The sequence below is a fragment of the Narcine bancroftii genome, chromosome 4 (genome assembly GCF_036971445.1).
Source record: "Narcine bancroftii isolate sNarBan1 chromosome 4, sNarBan1.hap1, whole genome shotgun sequence".
In the NCBI taxonomy this organism is placed as follows: domain Eukaryota; kingdom Metazoa; phylum Chordata; class Chondrichthyes; order Torpediniformes; family Narcinidae; genus Narcine; species Narcine bancroftii.
In genome coordinates this window covers 25145297-25158528 of record NC_091472.1, presented here as the reverse complement: position 1 = coordinate 25158528, position 13232 = coordinate 25145297, and the positions used below count along the sequence as shown (strand labels likewise).

The following is a 13232-nucleotide window of genomic DNA, read 5'->3' as shown; positions in this document are numbered from 1 at the left end:
GTACTGCACTGTGTCCACTACACATTTGTAGAGGTTTGCCAAGGTTTTTAATACCAAACCTCTTCAAATTCATGAGGAAATATAGGTGCTGACATGGTTTCTTCACAATGAAATTAGATTGTTGGGTCCAGGAAAGATCCTCTGAGATAGGGATTCCCAGGAATTTAAATTTGCTTGTTTTCTTCCGATTTGCCAATTATCACTGGATCATACATCTATGGTTTTCCCTTTCTGAAGTCCACACTCAGGTGATATTGAGTGTAAGATTGCTGTTAGTAACCATCCAGCCAAGTTTTCAATCTCCCTCCTGTACGCTGACTTATTGCCCCTTTTTATACAACCCACTACAATGGTATCGTTGGGAAATTTATAGATGGTGTTGTTGTCATCCCGAGTCACACAGTCATAGATGTAAAGCGAGCAGAGCAGGGGGCTACATATGCAGTCCTGTGATGCTCCAGTACTGATGGAGAATGGGGAGGAGATGTTTTTACCAATCCTCACTGACTTGGGTCTTGAAGTGAGTAAATCCAAGGTCCAATTGAGGCTTGTCTTGGAGTTTGCTGGTCAATTTTGAGGGGATTATAGTGTTGAATGTTGATAAAGAGCATCCTGGCATATGCGTCTTTGCTGTCCAACTATTCCAAGGCTTTGTGTAGAGTCAGTGAGATAGCATCTGCTATTGACCTTTTGCTGAGGTAGGCAAATTAGAACAGATCCACGTCGCTGCTCAGACAAGAGCAGATACGCTTCAACACTAGCCTCTCAAAACACTTCATCACTGTAGATGAGAGTACCATTGGTCAGTAGTCATTAAGGCAGGTTACCACATTCTTCTTGGGCATCAGTACAATTGAGGCTTGTTTGAAACTGATGGGTACCATGGCCTGCTGGAGTGAGATATTGAACATATCCATGAATACATTGGCAAGTTGATCAGCACATGTTTTCAGTACTCGGCAGGATACTCCATCCAGACCAGATGCTTTCCTTGGATTCACTCTCCTGAAGGCAGCCCGCACATCATCCTCGGATACTGACAGTAGAGGATCATTAGGGACCTGGAGGTGCATTTTGGTTCTTCCTTCATGCCTAGGGTTATAGTGGTTCTTTAATGATGTTGATTCAAATTTATCACATGCCCTGTTATTGCCATTTAGAATATCCCTAAAGGACTTGGGAACTAATGGAGTCACTAATTTGATTGTGGTTTCTGTAAACAACAGTGTGATGATTACCAAATGAGCTTTCAAATGAGGGGGTTAACACTGGCCCAAGCATAAGGGTGAATTCCTCCATTTTCCAAAATTGTGTTCTGGGATCTCTTACATTCACATGACAAAGTAAACAGCACCTCACTTTAATGTCTCATCCAAAAGAAATGACAACATAGCTCCACTCATTTTATAATTCATTAAAATGCCATCCAGATCTTTACGTTTAGGTCTGAGAAAAGGGATTTGAACTAAAGATTGCCACCAAAAGAGCCAGATTTCAGTTCTAGATTAAAGGCTGGAATATTTTACAGGAGGAATAGGCACCTAGTGAGTCATTGTAAGGTTGGGCAAAGTCAATATTGATCTGTGAAAGGAAATTATGTTTGACAGATTTGTTAGTTTATTTTGAGGATTAGGCAATCAAGATGGACAATGTAATTAATTTATATTTAAATCATTTATTTATTGAGGATATTACACAAAAATTGAGGTCTTTAGATTGGAAGAATTGTGCATGGTTATTTTTTTTAAAGACTGAAGGAAGAGGAATAATGAAATTTCCAGAGAGATTAGTATTAGGATCATTATGTTAGCGACCTAGTCAGGTCATGAATAAAAAATTTAATTACTCTCTTTTCAATATTTTTATTGGTTTTGTCAAGTAAATGTTGCTTAGGTACATGACAATAAAGTATTAATAAATCACATACAGTAATAAAAATGGTGTTGAGAAGAAGTAAAGAAAAAAGCCCTAAAATGCACTCTACTAATTATCAACCCTCTCTCTTCAGAGGCTACTGGGTAAACATGAGCAGTCCGCTACTATATAATAAAAAGGTACTCAATGGGGTCAACAACCCAAAGTTAACTAATCTGACAAATTTTGAAAGTAATTAAGTAAAGAACCCCATGAAGAAACAAAGTTAAGATTAATTTCAGTAGTGGGACATTTAATTTTTTCCAAAGACAGACATCATAGCAGGCAACCATTGAGATGTGAGTGGGAGGGACAGAATCTTTCCTTCTCATTAAACTGGCCCTTCTAGCGATAAGGGAGGTGAGGACAACTACATGAGACTGTGATGCAGTTGATATCGGATCCATTGGCCCACTTATTCCAAAGAGAGCAAGAAAAGGATATGGAGTCAAAGTAATATTAAGAACTAAAGACAAGGTACGAAATACACCTTCCCGAAAAATTGTAGAGGACATAACCAGACCAATATGATACAGTGTACCTTTGTCAGTAATACATTTGCAGTTCTCACATTTAGAAGTAAGATTAGAATAGAATTTTGTCAATTGGACTTTGGAAGAGTGGGCCCTGTGCACTACCTTAAATTGTAATAATTTTCTAAATTGATGAATGCTATAGAGTTTCACAGTTTTGCAAGAATTATAATAATAAAGCAGTCAGATTCAGCCACATACAGAATATGGTTGATGATGACGTTTAACGTGGAGACATCCAAAGGGATGCCCTTTGCTCAGAGGCAACATAGAAAAGAGGATTAGTCATAAAAGGGGAGCTGGAGCCAAGGGCCATGGGGGCATGTGCACAGAAAATATGGTGGCCGGCCAGATTGGGAAAGAAGTTGATAAGTATGCACAATTACGGCTTTTTATTATTAGATGCACAGTGTTTAAAAACAGGTAAGACGGGCTGAAACTCAACAAATTACTGATTGAAACACAAAACTCTGCAAACCCTGTGATTGTAGTAGAACCACAGAAATGCTGGAGGAACACAGCAGGACTCACAGAGACCAATAGGAGGATAAAGATATATAATCAATGTTCCGTGCCTGAGTCCTTCTTCAAGGTGTGAGTAAAAAGCAGGCAGGTACCAGCACCTGAATTAAAAGCCTGGGGAGAAGGAAGGAAAGGGCGGTGGTGGGGAGGAGTACAGACCAACAGACAAAAACTGTTAAATGGATATGGAGAGGAGGCCAGGAGAGAGGAAAGGTGACATACCCCACAGCCCCCTTCCTCTAGCTTTGTCTCTCTTGCTCTTTCCTTTTCCATCTGTCTTTTCACCAGCTCTGCATTCACAGACCTAAACACCCCGCCCCTCTCCAATCAATTCTCACCTTTCCTCTCTCCTGTCTTCCTCTCCATATCCAATTTAAACTTTTTGTCTGTTGGACTGTACTCCCCCGCCTCCCCCCCCCCCCCCCCCCCCACCCCCCGCCTTTTCTTTCCTTCTCTCCAGCCTTTTAATTCTGGTGCCTGTCTGATTTTTATTCATAGGTACATAGAACCATAGGAAGTAGGAACAGGAGTAGGCCAAAAATGGCCAATCGAGCCTGCTCCGCCATTCAATACGATCATGGCTGATCTAATTTATGACCTAACTCCACCTACCTGCCTTCTCCCCATATCCCCTAATTCCTCTATCATGTAAAAATTTATCTAACCGAATTTTAAATATGTTTAATGAGGCAGCCTCAACCACTTCCCTGGTTAGAGAATTCCAAACATTCACTACTCTCTGGGAAAAACTATTTTTCCTCATCTCTGTCCTAAATCTACTCCTCCGAATCTTGAGACTGTCTCCTCTCGTTTTAGTTTCCCCGGCCATCTCATAAAACCTTCCTACATATATCCTATCCATACCCTTCATAATCCTATATGTTTCTATAAGATCTCCTCTCATTCTTCTGAACTCAAATGAATACAATCCTACCATATCCAATTCACACCTTGAAGAAGGGCTCAGGCCCAAAACATGGTCACTTACCTTTACCTCCTATGGACACTGCAAGACCTGCTAAGTTCCTCTGGCATTTATGTGTTTCTTAATAAAATACTGGCCTGGACTTTTGTGCTTATTTCAGTTGGTGCATTCGGAGAATGAATTAAAAGCAATGCAGTGGGTCCAGAAAAGATTTACAAGAATGGTTCCTGGGATTAAGGAGTGAATTTTAAAAATTGAAGAGAGAGGCCAGGGCTATTCCTATTGGAGAAGAGAAAGCTAAAGAAGATTTGATAGCAGTACGTAAAATGAGATGACGTTCGCTTTCTTCACTCAAACCAAAAGCAAGTAATTAAGGGAAGAATCCCCAGGGTCCAACATGTTACTAAAGGTCACAAGTTTGCAAATCAGTTATAGCACCTTCACTAGTTCAGTCTCAATTTTGTTCATTGGACTATTATTACACCAGCTGCAAATACTGGGTGCATCTATTGTGAAATCATTCCAAGTTAAGGTGTGGACAGGGGGTGGGGAGAAAGAAACATTATTTAATTGACTCACCACCACCAAATGACTATATTAGCCAGAACAATTATCTTTCCAGTTTCCTTCCTTAAATTCCTCCATTGACACACAGTATCAATCATGACTTAAAAAACAAAAATTCAAAGTGTGCAATGAAGAAATAAGTCCACAGTAAAATCTCCGGTATCTGGAATTCAAGCAACTGGCAACCCAACCAACTGAGAGAAAAAAAAATCGAGGAAATAAACTAATAAACAAAAATGAAAATAAATAAGAATAACTAAAAATGCAAATAAAAGTTTAAAATTGTCAATGTTCTCCATAGCAACAACGCAACCCCTTGGTGAAGATGGGAGCAAACAATGTGCCCCACCCACAGCAGCTGTTTGAGTAAAGTTTCAATAAAGTTGTGTTTGAATCAAATGGTGGTGCCCAGGATGAAGGGCCAGCCGATGCTGTTCGTTGCGAGGGTGACTCTCCCAAAGTGTCTCCCTACCCTGCCTAGCAACAGTGTTTATCCTTATTAGTATTAAGTATATTAGTAAGGCTTTATCCATAAGCCTGGGGAAGGGTGAGGGCATTAATTATGATGGTGGCAGGGTTGGCACATTACTGTTATGGCACCAGCAGCCAAAACTTACGGGAATTATCTGAGAAGTGAGCCTTATCTAGTAAAGGATTGTTTTTTCAAATTATTTTACATTTTGCACCATCTTTTGTCTTTTAAACTGTATATTATTAATGCAGGTGTATTAGTTTGGCACTGTTAGACTGTACCTCAGGCAACCAGAAAATTTGCATATTTGGCATAGGTGTCGGACACCAGGGATAATACAGAGACTCTCTCAATGCTTTAACCCTATACTTTTATATCATCTTTCTTTGTTCAGCCAACTGACATACATACCATAGTTTCTTAATAAACAACTATTTGTAATATACATTCAAAGAAAAGCCAAATTAATGTTCATATGCCCTATTCTATTTCAATTAGACTTTTTCCTCCAGCGATCTAAAGAACCAAAGGCTTGAGCTCCAACATCTATACTCACCTGCTACAACATCAGAGATGCTATATTTTGGATGAGACGTTAAATGAATGTCCTTTCTAATAGTATTCCTCAGCCATTCATTATATTGCACCCCTTAATAAATGAATGGGGTTTGTCGTCATTTACAGAAGCAATGAAAGCCTTACTTGCTGCAACTTCCCAGCGACACAAAATGTGCAATGCATAAGAATTATAAAAGATGATCATTTACTGTCATGTACACAGAAATCTTTGTCGTTACTTTGCCATGTAAAGGCACACAGAGTTGTTGCCTGTCGAGTGTCACTCTGGACAAAAAACAACAGAAGCAAAAAGGAGTCCCTGCAGGGACATCGAGTGCCTGTGGATTCCACTGCCTCTTCTGACGGCACTGCCTCCTGTGCTCCCATAACCTCCACAGCTACACAATGGTGAATCCGATCTCAAGGCATCCAAGTCACCTCTCCTTGGTCACTGGTTCTGAATCCCCAAAGCCATTAGAAACTTCTCAGTGCCGAGACTCTCTGGGAGCCCAGCTTCCCGTCAGCACCCTCATGAATCCTGGTCCTAATGCTTGGTTACCAGAGGTCTGCCATCTAGTAGAAAGTCTTTGGCCGCCAAGCTTTGTGCTGGTTCGCTGCTGTAGTTATTGCCCTGTAGAGTTCTCTCTCAGACCTATACTTAGTAGGGAGTTTTCTGCTGCTCTGTGCTAGTTTGCTGCTCCCCGGAGTATGCATTCTTGAAGTCTAAGCTGTCAAATGTGGGCACCATCATGTTGGGTGCAGGGCCCCATAGATTTTTGATATAAAAGTTGCCACCATCTGCAATATACAAGCAATTTAAACCTGCCTGGGGCCATTAAATGGGATGGATGGGCAGTAAACCCTTTGGGAAGAGTGCTGAAAGTCCACATTTCCACTCCACTCTTGTAGCCCTGCTGCCAGTGCTGTGTGATAGCTCAAGGTCTTGATAGATTCTGTCAATTATGTTATGCTCTCACCCTCATCATTTTGTTCCCTTCAAACATCAGAAATAGCCTTAAAAGGGGGGAGTCACGTGATGGAGTAGTGGCCGGACGGTGAACTCCAGCCCTCTCCAGAAAAGTTGGGAAAAACAAGAGAAAACACAAAGGCACAGAAATAAAAGTTACAGAAAAGTGAGTATGAAGGTGGAAAGAAGATGGCGACAAAAAAAGAAAAATCGAAAGCAACGGCAAGAAGAGAGGAAGAGAAGACAAAGGAGGAAAAAGGTGAAGGCCTTACCTGTCCGAAGAGGCCCGCTGCGGAGAGAGAAACCCGCTCCCTCAGGTCGGTAAATAATGGACTACAAAAATGGCTCGCTGAGCCGAGTAAAAGTGCGCAACCGCGCATGCGCGAGGAGTCGCGCATGCGCGATGCGCATGAAAAAAAACACACCGACGGGAGGGGGGACCAGCTGGGGAGTTGATCTCCACAGCCGGCAACGACAGCTGCAGAACACCTGCAGCAAGAAGAGACCACAGAAGACAATAGAAACAAGAAAGAAGAGGAGGAAAGGGCACCAAAGAAACAACAGATGGCCAACCCAGAGGAAGAAGAAGAGGAAGAGTATGGTGAAATAGAAGAAGAAAAGATAGGCAAGGTAAAGGATATACTTGCTCTTATTAAAGGATACATGGAGTCATTTAAAGAATGGCAAACACAGGAATTTAAGGATTTAAGAAAAAGAATAAACAACACAGAAGAGAAAATGAATAAAATAGAGATGACCTTAACAGAAATGGGAAAAAAAATGGACAAGATGGAAGAGCGGGCAGTAGCAGCAGAAATGGAGGTAGAAGACTTAAAAAAGAAATTGGAGAAATCTAATAAAATAACTAAAGAGACACAAGAACTACTAGCTCAAAAAATAGATACAATGGAAAACCATAACAGAAGAAATAACATAAAGATAGTGGGCCTTAAGGAAGATGAAGAAGGCAAGAATATGAGGGAGTTTATAAAAGAGTGGATCCCTAAGACCCTAGGATGTCCAGAACTACAGCATGAAATGGAAATAGAAAGGGCACATAGAGTATTGGCCTCTAAACCACAACCACAACAAAAACCAAGATCTATTGTAGTAAAATTCCTAAGATATACTACAAGAGAAAAGGTACTGGAGAAGACAATGGAAAAAGTAAGAGAGGGCAACAAACCACTGGAGTATAAAGGGCAAAAAATCTTCATTTACCCAGATATAAGTTTTGAACTCCTAAAGAAGAGAAAAGAGTTCAATACAGCAAAGGCGATTTTATGGAAGAAAGGGTATAAATTTATACTAAAGCATCCAGCGGTATTGAAAATATTTATTCCAGGACAACAAAACAGACTATTCTCGGATCCAGAAGAAGCACGAAAATTTGCAGAACAATTACAAAAATAGACTGAGGGAGGAAGACGGGTAATGAGAGTTAAAATGATCACGATTGATATGTATGTGGGTAAAGACAAAAATAGACTGAGGGATGAAGACGGGTAATGAGAGTAAAAATGATCACGATTGATATGTATGCGGGTAAAGAGGTATAAGAGTGAATAGAGACAATGAGCATACATGAATGTATCTGTACTTAGAGGAAAATATAGATAGTATAGACAAGAATTAATAAGGGAAGATAATGGAATAGAGAGAATAAGGAGGGAATTAAAAGAGTGACCTTTGTGACATATGAAAAGTGAAATCTTTTCTGGGGGAGGCGGGGTGGGGGGGAATAGCGGTCACTGCAAAATCAGTTGACGCTTGCGAGTGGATTCGCAAATCCAAATGGAGAGGGGAGATGTGGTTGTCCGACAAGGGATAAAGGACAACTCAGGAGGGGAAGGGGAGATTGGGGATAAATAAGATAGAAATAGGAGAATAAGGAAAATGTTAGATGTTGTAGGAATGTTGTCTTATAAAGAGTTGAAAATAAGAAAACAGAAATGGAAAAGGAGGAAAGGTAATGATGGAAAAACAGAAAGAGAAGATAAACAAAATATAAAAGGGCTACGCTGAACTATATGTCTTTAAATATTAATGGAATACATAACCAAATTAAAAGGAAGAAACTACCAAATTTAAATGAATAAATGTATTCCATTAAAAAAAATAACATATTGGTTAAGAAATAAGATTGAAATATTCGAACAAGTATAGGAGCCTTACATTAAATACAATAGCGAAAACCTACCGGGGACAAACAGTACCTAAGTTGATGGAAGGAGAAGGAAAGAAAAGAATGGACTCAGTAGAATTTCTGGTGTAATTTTGTTGAATGACAACATTGTCTGACTGGCTTAATGCAACCTAGATTGTATACCTAAAATGGATGAGAGGGGGGGGTGGGGGGGTGGTTTGGGAGGAAAGGGGGGGGGAGAAAAAGTCACTGTATATGTGTGAAAAAGAAATAGTGTATATCATGGCTAATGTGATTTATGGTGTGAAAAATAAAAAAATTTAAAAAAAAAAGAAGTGACGACATTGTTTAACGGATTTAATGTATCTTATAGATTGAACTTTGAATAAATGAGAAGGGAGGGAGAGGGAGGGAGGGATGGGAGGGTGGAAAAAGGGGAGAAAATGACACTGTATATATTCAAGAGAAAAATGTCCATGTATTTTGGTCAGTATGGTTTATTGTGTGAAAAACAAAAAATTTAAAAAAAAGACAGCTGACATCATAAAGGGTCCTCATCACCCTTGTCATGATCTCTTCTCACTGCTACCTTGTGGAAGAAGGTCAGAAACCCGAAGTGCAGCTCTTCTATGTTCCGGATAGTTTCTTTCTTGTCGTGCTCCTGACCCTCCCCTTACTAAGAAACTACTGTAAGAACAAGAAAAGAACAGCACCACTTGTAACACCATTTTAGTTTTATTATGCCTTTGTAACTTAATTTAATATAGTTTATTTTGTGAAATACCTGTGAAGCTTCAGCAAGTAAAAAAAAAAAAAAAAAATAGCCTTAATGAATCCCATTCCTGGGTGATTTTAAACACCTAAATCAAGTTGGGCATAGTTAGCGCTATTACAATGTCAGAAACCCAGGTTTGAATCCAGCACAGTCAGTAAGGAGCTTGTACATTCGCCTCATGATGGTACCCTCCGCCTTGAGGCCAGTGACAGGAGTGGATTTTAAAACTGCTAACTCACTTTTCAGGTGGCACCCCCTAAAAAGCTGCTGCAGCGTTGCCTGGTCCACCTGAAAGGGCCTATTGATTTCCATACCTCCGGATCTGATGGAGGCGGGGCGACTGGTGCCACAGCGTCACCCGTCATAAATATGAGGCATAACAATGGCCATCTTCCCTACCCATCATCCCCCATGCAGGTGGAACCACTCTGTGTTTCCCACAACAGTTCCAGCTGCGTGTGGCCCTGGTGCAGGGGCAGCCAGCTGGGCTGTCACTGCCAGCACCGGCCGACCCCCAACATCCCCCATCAGCCACCCCTGTCCCGACATCCCGCGCCAGCTGCCCCTGCCCCGATAACCCCCGCCGGCCGCCCCTGTCCTTGCCCCGACAGCCCCTGTCCCAACGTCCCCTGCCGGCCACCTCTGCCCTGATGTCCCCCACTGGCTATTTCTGCCTTACTGGCCCCCGCAGTCCTCCCCTGTCCTGATGGCCACCCCTGCCCTGACGGCCCCCGCTGACCTTCCCTCCCCAGTGTCAGGTAGCGGGGTGGGGAGCTGTCAGACAGAAGGGCAGGGGACTGTCAGGCAGTGGGGAGTTGGGTCGTGGGCTGATGGAGTCATAAGCCTGCCCCCCAGGCAGCCACTGCACACATTCTGGTGGAGGGTTGGCGTTGGCGCCTTGGAGGCACTTCTGCCACATTCAAGTGAATATATCTTCAACTACAGGGGAGAGATTATACGGCTTTTCAAGGAGGCGATCAGGCCTCCTGAAAGGGCCTATATGTCTTTAGCTGCAAGGGGGGAGATTATGCAGCTTTACAGGCCACCTGAAAAGGCCTATTGTCACATATTTAGAATGTAACTTTTGACTGTGTGAGAGATGAGTAACACTGATCTAAAAGAAAAGTGAGGATTGTGAGAGATGAGTAAAAACTGATATAAAAATATGAAGATGAGGAAACTAGTATAGATATATGTGTAATGAATAAAGCCAGTATGAATAGGATAAGAATAGATATTAGAATGTAGGAAGTAAAGTTAGTCTGAATAAGATAAGGGTCTTCTAGCCCTAGATAGAATTAGCAAGTTCTGCATAAAGTTCTGCATATGAAGAGGTTGTGAATTAGAACAAAGGCAGGTTTGTGAATAAGGACAATAAGGACAATGACATGATGGGACACCGACAGGATACCCCCTGGTCCTCCAAGTTCTCAGAAACAGCACGTAGGCAGACAGGAATGCCAAACCCATCCAGGAGGCAGAAGAATGTAAGGGGGAGGGTATTCCTATACTGAAATCAAATGTATAAAAGTTGGGCGAGCTCCAGTGTATGTGTGTATTCCCAGGGTAAGGGGAAAGCACCCAACTTTGCATTGTTGTATAATAAATGTTCTTTGTTCTCAATTTTTGTCTCAAGCAATTTCTGTGAAGGTACTTCTGTTTCTAAGTCTGTGAGGAAAACAGAGAGTTGCCACTTGTCCAGCACCCCTCACAGAAATGAGGCCCCAGTGAGGGACAAATTCATAGCCCTGGTTTACAAAGCCAGTGCGCTAACCACTGAGCTATTGAAGCCTCAGATCCTGTGACAGAGGTGCACCAAAGAAGAAGAGGTACAAGGACTGCCTAAAGAAATCTCTTGGTGCCTGCCACATTGACCACCGCCAGTGGGCTGATATCGCCTCAAACTGTACATCCTGGCGCCTCACAGTTCGGCGGGCAGCAACCTCCTTTGAAGAAGACCGCAGAGCCCACCTCACTGACAAAAGACAAAGGAGGAAAAACCCAACACCCAACCCCAACCAACCAATTTTCCCCTGCAACCGCTGCAACTGTGTCTGCCTGTCCCGCATCGGACTTGTCAGCCACAAAGAAGAAGAGGTACAAGGACTGCCTAAAGCTGACACTCTGGGGGGACGGACTCTCTTTTGCTTCTCTTTCTCTTACTGTAAGAGGAATTTCTACCGATGGTAAATCTTTTATGGCAGACTAAAGCCAATTCTGTCTAATATTACACCTGTTTATTGTATGACAATAAAGGAATCTTGAAAGTTGCATTTAGTTCAAGTCCTTTTTATAACTTGTTTTTTTTTCCAATCCATCCATCTTCATTTGTGTAAATACCAGATTACCCCACAAACTTTCAAAGACTGTTTTAAAACACCTGCACTTGGATCTCCAGTTTTAAATTGATTTTTATTTCTTTTTAGGCTTGCCATAGATTCTGGATTTCCAATGGAACCTGGAACTATCACTCTCAGTATTTTTCCCTTTGAGATAACCATCAGTTGACAAACTGTTGATGGATTTTTTTTTCTTTGCCAATTTGATAATTGCTTAGAATAGTAGATGTAAATACTGAAATCGGCCCTTTGGTGCAGATTTACAAGGCATTGGCAAGCAAACTTGGTATGTAACAATCCAACTTCAACCCTGGGTCTATATGTGGACACGATATTCCTTGTATTCAGCACTTGGGGTGTCACATTTGCCTCAACTATTAGCAGCCAGTGACCAAAAAAATGTCTTCTGAAAGTGAAGGAAGATACTCTTCACGTGTAATATTTGTAGGTGACCACACCCCAGCAATGCATGGGTTCTGGGCTTGGAATGGAGGGTATGAGTGGGTCAGGGTCTGACATAAAGTGTCATTAATTCCAAAGTTACCAATTTTCTGTCAAAATTATAAACTGAATTCTCTTAAAATAGAAAAAAGTGAGATTGTTTACAATTTCTGTATCTCCAACAGGTAGATGCCCAGAGGGCACATGATCATATCGCCAAGGGTCCAAACTGGGAGACTTGAGAGAAAATAAATTAAAAAGAAAATAAAGTAATGCTGTATTAAGTAATGCTGCCACTCTCGGCCACTTGTCGACAGCTGTTTACAAATGTGATGCAAATCCCGCCAATGAGTGGAAGATGATAAAACTTTCCGAACTTTAAACTATTTCCTTAGTCGTTTTGGTTTTGCAGTTTAAAATTCTGGTCACAGAGCCTTGACTTACGAGGTCATTTTCTTTTTGTCTGAACAGATTAACAAGTAACTAATTTCAGAAAATTGCACAAGTAAAACCTCTGCCTGTGCTTTGGCACAGAGTTAAATAGGTCGACCTCATCTGTGTATGGGTAGCCCACCAGATGACAAGGTATTTAACCAGTTTGGTACCAACTCAATCCACAACTAAAACTCTCCAAATACTGTATAAAAACTATTTTTCTGCAGAAGTACAAAAAAATGTTTTAAATAAAATGTGTATTTAGTAGTTACTGAAGGAACCAGAAGTGCAAGATTTCATGAGGTACAATAATTAATCTCTTACCTGCTGCAATCCTAGCCCCGGTTCTCCACTGTTGTTTCTCCCCAAGCTGCAGGTGCACTGGAGCAGTGGTGCTCTTTACCTGCTTTCTGTACCGGCTTCGGAAAGTCATCAGACAGGTTTACCAGAAAGTATAGTGGGTAGGCGTGTTTTAAAATCCTCTCGAGGAGGGGCCTGGACACACACAGATATACGTGCACTGATTTCATCACTGAGCAATTTAACGTAACGTAGGCAACTTCTGAAAACACAACAGTAAATTGGTCTATTCTCACTCAGCCAGCACCGTTCTTCTTTTCAGAGAAACATTCAGTTCA

General features: G+C 41.4%; 1 protein-coding gene across 1 annotated transcript in view; it reads right to left on the bottom strand.

The window, feature by feature from the left end:
- The window catches only part of LOC138760396 (neuroblast differentiation-associated protein AHNAK), a 65676-nt gene extending 52669 nt beyond the window's left edge, over window positions 1–13007 (bottom strand). The window contains exon 1 of the mRNA XM_069930955.1: window positions 12919–13007. The gene's annotated coding sequence lies outside the window, so the exon portion shown is untranslated. The remainder of the gene's footprint in view (window positions 1–12918) is intronic.
- Window positions 13008–13232: the final 225 nt, after the last annotated feature.